Raw genomic sequence first — 7,464 nt, 5'->3', positions numbered from 1 at the left:
GTACATAACAGGAGCACCGAAAAGGGAGTCAATGTGAACAACCTAATCCAAACTATATTCGAAGCTGCCTCCACCCTGTGTAATAACATGGGCCTCTTGTTTTGGGAGAAATAAGTGTGTTCCAGCATTTCGCCCTCTCAGTCTCCATAACTGTATCTAGGCACACTATTATTCAGTATTCTGGGAGGTACTCTACCTGTATCAATGGTGGAGAATAAACATTAAGCTTTGTATTTGGGAGGCAGAGAGGAGAATAAGGTACAAACCAGAAAGTGCAAAGAACAGAAGTCAAACATTAGATTTCTCCATCTAAGGATTGTTTACATTAGAGAGTCCCTCGCCCAGAGACCAGACCTTGGTAAATGCCAGTCACCAATCTATTTTAGCTGTGATGTATGACTATCCTAGCTTTATGCTCTCTAGTTGTTGAATCATAGAACTAAATTTTCTTGTTCTAATTTCACGCTTTTAAAGCATCCTATTGATTCCAGTTTGGCTTCTCCTGTCTTTTGCCTATAATGAAAAATATATGCTAGCCTGACAAGCTGAATTGAGTTCCATTAACAGTTACAGATTTTATAATAAATTAATCTGTCTTTATTCTGTTTTATTATAAATGAAACAAAATTCTTGCTTGTGTGGTATGTATGCATTACAAACATGCAGTTGCTCTTTTATACTTCAAGAAAGAGTTGCTATTCATAGGTGCTATATAGAAAAATGCAATATAGGTGACAGAGGAAGAGATGGTTGGAAGGCATCACCAACTCAACGGAAATGAGTTAGCAAATTCTGGGAGATGGTGAAGGACAGGGAAGCCTTCTGTGCTGCAGTCTATGGGATCACAAAGAGTCAAACATGACTGAGCACCTAAACAACAACAACAACAACCAGAGTTTTGTTCTCCATTGTTTAGGGACACTTGATCTTATGTTGTTGTTGTTCCGTCTCTAGTTCTTACCTAAGATAAATGCCAAATTGCCAACAGAGCAGGTTCCAGAAAATCAAGGGCTTTGGAGGATAAATCCACTTAGCTGTACCCTAATGTTTTCCCATTCTCCCATTTATTTATGCATTTATCTACCCACCTATCAATTATATATTAGGATGTTCTGATGCTAATGAAAGAGATACAAAGAAAAATAAGATACCATCACACTACACGGAGGGGGTAACAATCTAGTTGAATAAGGAACTGAAATGTGTCGGATGCTACATTAGAGGTGTATGTGAGGCAGACTGAGGACACAAGGAGAGCATAATCATTTATATTTGTTGACAGTGAAGTAGATGTGAGTAAATATTAATAGCTATGACAGTTTGATAATTGCTTAGAAAGGAGGTAAATGAACAAACTCAAGAGCCCCATCATGGGGTATAATCTGTAATCATGAGGTTATAACTACACCACTTTAGGAAACTCATTGTAAAATAAATCATGGTTTTCCCAATATATTTCAAGATAATGTAATCACTGAAACTAATCACTGCTCTCTAGAGGTTCTCTAACATTCTTGGCTCTTCAGGTATAAATGTGGAAAAAAAACCTCCCTGATCATTGTCTTTTCCTTCCTTTTAAGGAATGATAGAATATAATTTTCAGAATGAACTTTACTTAAAAATTAGAAACTAAAGAAGAGTAAAATAAACTAATGCACATTGAATAAGTATTCCTCATACTGGTATCTGTAACTGCTTAACAGTTCTATTTGGTTGTTTCTTAGTAATTTAAAACTATAAATTTCCAAATCAGAGACCCTAATTTTTGAAGCAAACTTGTCATTTTTAAATCAAAAATCTAGAAATCATCCATGATTCTCCCTTTCCAGAGCTCACATGCAGTTCAGCAAAGGGCCCCTTTAGTCCTATATCTCAAATTCTCTTTACCTTTTTCTACCTTTTCAGGCCTTCATCTGGACATCACAACGGCCTCCTGACTGGGTCCCGTTGATTCATCTTCCATTCACCAATCCCTAGAATCCATTGTCCACAGAGGGGCTAAAGATTCTTTTAAATAAAATTAGGTCAAGTTTGAAAAAAAGAGAGAAGGAAGGAAGGGAGGGAGGGAGGAAGGAAAGACAAACATTCTGAGGTTTCTCCATTGTTCTTCAGATAAAATCTAAACCTGTTAGGGAGGTCTGCAAATCCTCTGGCCTCTGAGCTCTGCCAGTCTCTCCAGCCCAGGTCAAGATAATCAGTGCCCAGAATCTACTCCCTGTTCTTCAGCCACACCTAGTCCTCCAGCCCTGGACCCCCCACTAGCTAAGTGCCTTCGTAGCTGTGTCTCTCATTTGATTTTGTTGCCTTCCTTGAATGCTCCCCCTTCCGTGTTCCCTGTGGCTGGCTTAGTCTCTTTAAAGTCTGTTCACAAAAAAAAAAAGTCTGTTCACAGACTTAAGTCTGTCCAGAGATATTTTGTTCACAGAACTTAAAGCATTCTGGAATCATCTCATTTATATATTTGCATCCCTTACTACAATATAAGCCCCTTGAGGAAAGAGCAGTGTCTCTTTGGATTTCCACTCGGTCCCCAGCAGTCACCACGTTTTCTAGTACACAATAATTATAAATACTTGTCAGTGTGTGCGCATGCTACATCGCTTCAGTTGTGTCCAACTCTTTGCAACTCTGGACCCATAGACCACCAGGCACCTCTGTCCACGAGATTCTCCAGGCACAAACCCTGCCCTCCTCCAGGGAACCTTCTCGACCCAGGGATTGAACCCATGTCTCTTATATATCCTGCACTGACAGGTGGGTTCTTCCCAGTGCCACCTGACAAGCCCAAATTCTTGCTAAATTATGTATTAATGATCTTAAGATAAATCATTTTGAGCTGTATACTAACTGGCTTGTCCTTACTATACTACTTATAGCTTTTGCTTCTTTTCTCCATCAATGCCTCTGTGGTTTTTGTTTGTTTGTTTGTTTGTTTCTTAAGCAAAATTTATCAACCTAGACAGCTGACATCAGATGGTTTCAGGTGGAAAACACTGATTTCAGTGATAAGAGTCTTTGTCTCTTGGAGAATCGTTTTCATGTCTGCTTCTTAGATGTGGTCATGAGCCTGTCTCCTCCAGTGTCAGGCTTTGCCTCACTACTTCTCTGATTTGGCTCCCTTCCTAATCTTGGGCCTCTTCAGAGAGAGAAACATAGATTATTTGCACCCAAGATTCCTGCTTATCCTGTGCACAGCTCCACCCTGACCCCGCTTCTTAGGCCTCTTACCTGAGAATTTCTAGATGTTTGACTTATCCCTAAATTCTTCAAAGTCAGACAAAGACTGAAGTTTCCCTTTGTGTTTTATCTTCCAGAATGAAGACGTTTGACAATGGTCATTATCTTTTCAAATCTAATTTTCAATCCCACTGAATTCTTAACTTTTTCTCAAATGAATAATTAAATACTGATTTAAAAGTAAAACACATTTTCGCTGCAGTAAAGACATGCTATGGAATCATCGTTCATCAGAATCCTGGCCTAGCTTTTTAGAAATGACATGGCATTGGAAAAAATGGTTATCAAATAAAGATTTTTGGCACAGGTAACTGACATTAAAACCTAACTCTGAGGCAGGCTGGCTCCTTTAAGTGGAGATACAAAATTGTCTGGAATGAAAATTATTTCTCTTTTTCTGTTGCTTGTAGGTGACTTTATTATTTAAATTTGTGCAATTTTCTGTGAGGGAGAGGTTGGAAAAGTGATTGCCAGAAAATGAAGTCTTTACCTTAGATAGGAAAAAGAGTGGAGAATATCTGTTTCAAAAATGGTGAGTTCTTCAGGTTGATATGAATTGATTATATTTCAAACAATATTTCTTTGTTTTATTTTTCCCATTTTAGCTGGGAAAGATCTGTTTTTAAAAACTATGGTTTAAATACATATATGTTTATACATATATGTATATATGTATACACATACATTTTAATAGTATGATAATATAGATGTGTAAATTTTAATACTCAGGATAAAAATGTAGAAAGTGCAGATAAGTCTTTCAAAATGGGAGTCTTTCAAGTGTGTCATTTATCACTATTTTTCTAAAATTAAAAAAAAAGATATATTATCTTCATCTGCAACAACAGATGTAAATATTAATGAAAATCCTTCCAGCCTCACTCCAGTCAACACATTAAGGCATTTATGTAAGAAAAAGCATACATCAGCACAAGAGACAAGTGTTTGATTTCCCACTCGTTTTGTTTAAATCACTTGTCGTCTGTCTTTTAGCTCTTGAATCAGTATATAAATGTAATGAACAGATTTAAACATTCAAGTATGCCAAAGGCAATAAGCAATAAGCATATTTAAAAGTAAAAAAAAAATTACAATCAACTGACTTTATGGAATTAGCTCTTCACTCCCTCAATTTTCACTTAATCTTTAAATAGAGACAGTCATTTGGTATATCTTTTCCTGCTGAGAGAAAACATACTGCTATGCATTGGCAAATACAGAGAATAAACACTGACACTGATCTTTTCTTCTGTAGAGATTACAATTACTTGCAGTGAGTTCATAAATAAATGCATTAAATGGCTAAATTTTCTTAAGCATTTACTAAATGACTGCCAGCAAACTTAAATGTATTTAGATGCAATCACACATTTAATTATATCAAAAAACTATGAGGTAAATAATGTTATTAAACACATTTTATAAAGGAAACTGAATAGTGAGTATATTAAATACCTTTAACATCATTTGGTTTACTCAGTTACAAACTCCCCATATGCATCACTAAATCATCAGCTGGACATGTACCATGTTTTGTTCATATGTTTGCATAATTTTAATTTAGAGACAACTGCTGACTGGTGTGTTTGGTAAATTCATACATTACTACTCAATGTATATTTCAATACATATTTACTAAATATTTATTATGTACTAAATATATTCTTATAATATAACACTTAAAAACAAATTCAGTGTTTACCATCTTCTATGTCTCCATTTCCCTAACAATTTACTCTTCTCCCAAATTACTGTTAAACACTCCTGCCTTTTGATGATTTAAATCAACTGTAATTCATAAGAATTTGTTTTAATTATCATATCTTCTGATATCCATTCTTCTTAAATTCTGAGCTGTTGAGAACAATAAATATTTGTTTATCCATATGTCTCTACTCCAAATCTTCTCCCTCTCTAACTTAAAATCATCTTCCCTTCCAGGCTTTTTCCAGCCAGCCAAGACCTTCCCCACTCCCTACAATTCAATGCTCATTCTAAAACAGATTTTCTTTCCATTCAAACTAGATGACCAGTCAATATTCAAGATCACTTTCATTGGGAAGATTTCCTCTTTCACAGTATTTCAAGGTCACCTCATATACCAAACCATCCGTTCTTTGAACCAAGCTCTGAAGTTGTCCTCCTTCATTAGCTGATCACATGGGAACATCCATGAGTTATAAATGTGAGCACTCTCCGAGATTAACTTTATAGACATGAGTGCAACAATGGTGGTTTAAATAACAGTTCTGAGCTCCCTGCACATACCGTGTTCTTATGTCCTCTGCTGCTACTTAGGTGATCTCTAGAATATACCACTTCATCTTACAATGGCTATTTCATATTTTACATATTTTCTGGGCCTACATGACATGAATTGGTGGTCTGACATTATCCATGACAGGAAATTCTGGCTACATTTGATATACTGTAGTTAGACTCTCTGTCTCTAGCAAGGTCTAGCAAAATGTGAAAGTTCTGTAATGCTCTAATACATAAAACATGGCCTTCCTCTAGTACTCTAGTGGAATTAATCACAATGTCTTCATGGCAACCCACTCCAGGATTGTTGCCTAGAGAATCAATCCCATGGACAGAGGAGCCTGACTGGCTACAATCCATAAGGTCACAAAGAGTCAGGCATGACTGAAGCAAATTAGCATGCATGAGCATGCATCAGAAATACTTTAGTATCACAGGACATATTGGATCATATTTTTCAAAATAGGGAAGTGTTTTATACCATAATCTGGATACACTACAGAGCACATTCTTGTACTAGACTCCACTCAAAGTTGGCAATTCTCTAGTCTATGAATCAGAGCAGCATTCTTGGTATGGAACATGCTGCCTTCCAAACCCAAAGAAATTTACTTGGCACCGTGTGACCTTCCTCATGGAGGAAGGAACAATGCTATATCCTTTATTGTAGAAGTGACTGTGATTTGTTTCCCACCCACTGGAAGGCATGTGTTCAAAATGGTCACTAGTGCACTAGATCTCGTCTGGCATTATTAGCTTTGTATATGCTCAGTGGCTCAGTCATGTCCAACTCTTTGCAGCTCCATCGACTGTAGCCCACCAGCCTCCTCTGTCCATGGGATTTCTCAGGCAAGAACACCAGAGTGGGTTGCCATTTCCTTCTCCTGGAGATATTAGCTTAGTGCCTTTAATATAGTAGCCCAAGATCTTGATGGAGCTGCATTCCTTCTGGAGGCTGTAGTAAAGAATCTCTTAAATCATCTTTTCCAGATTTCATAGGCTGCCTACATTTGGCTTACAAGCCTCTTCCTTCATTCTCAAAGCCAGTAACATTATACAAGTTCTCATGCTGTCATCTGTCTGGTTCTCTCTTCCAAGTCCCTCCTTCATTTTTAAGATTCTTTTGGGTCTACCAGGATGATTTAACATGACCTCTCTATTTTAATATCAGTCTATTGATTAGAATCCTTAATTCCATGTACAAACTTAATTCACCTTTTCTGTGTAATCAATATATTACTGGTTCTGGGGTTTGGGACATCTTCGCAGCTATTTTTATGCCTACTATAATTAATGTATAAGAGTTGATGTATAATATAATATTTCTTTTTATGCTCACTATAGTTAATGTAACTTCCCTGTGGCTCAGACGGTAAAGGGTCCACTTGCAATAGGGGAGACCTGGGTTTGATCCCTGGGTCAGGAAGATCCCCCAGAGAAGGAAATGGCAACCCACTGCAGTATTCTTGCCTGGAAAAGCCTATGGATGGATGACCCTGGTGGGCTATAGTCCACGAGGTTGCAAAGAGTCGGACACAACTGAGAGACTTCACTTTCACTTTCATAGTTGATGTGGGATATTACTTTTACTTGCTTCTGAGTAGCCATGCTACCAGCTTTTCTTCATCTTCTCCAGTATTCATGCCTGGTTGTTATATCATGTAACATTCTTTGTATCTCAGCCATTCTTACAATTAAGCCCTGGGATCTGATTTTCAGTTTTCTCTCTCCTCCCACTGTAGGAGAGGAGATGCTCTTCATATGATACCAGGCAGAACTGCTGGCTTCCACATTTAGTTACCATTAATTGCCAATTGATCATTCTCAACCGTTTGCTCTTTTTTAACAAAGGAAGCAAGCTTAGCACTAGTACTGTACTTAATGTCATTATTTTTTTTCTCAAAATTCTTCAAGGCCTTGTACGATTTACAGTTTGTGCATTTCCCCCAGTAATAGCACTCCAAT

Source organism: Ovis canadensis, chromosome 1, assembly GCF_042477335.2.
Source record: "Ovis canadensis isolate MfBH-ARS-UI-01 breed Bighorn chromosome 1, ARS-UI_OviCan_v2, whole genome shotgun sequence".
In the NCBI taxonomy this organism is placed as follows: domain Eukaryota; kingdom Metazoa; phylum Chordata; class Mammalia; order Artiodactyla; family Bovidae; genus Ovis; species Ovis canadensis.
The sequence above is the reverse complement of the archived record's forward strand: the minus strand, read 5'-3'. Positions refer to the sequence as shown.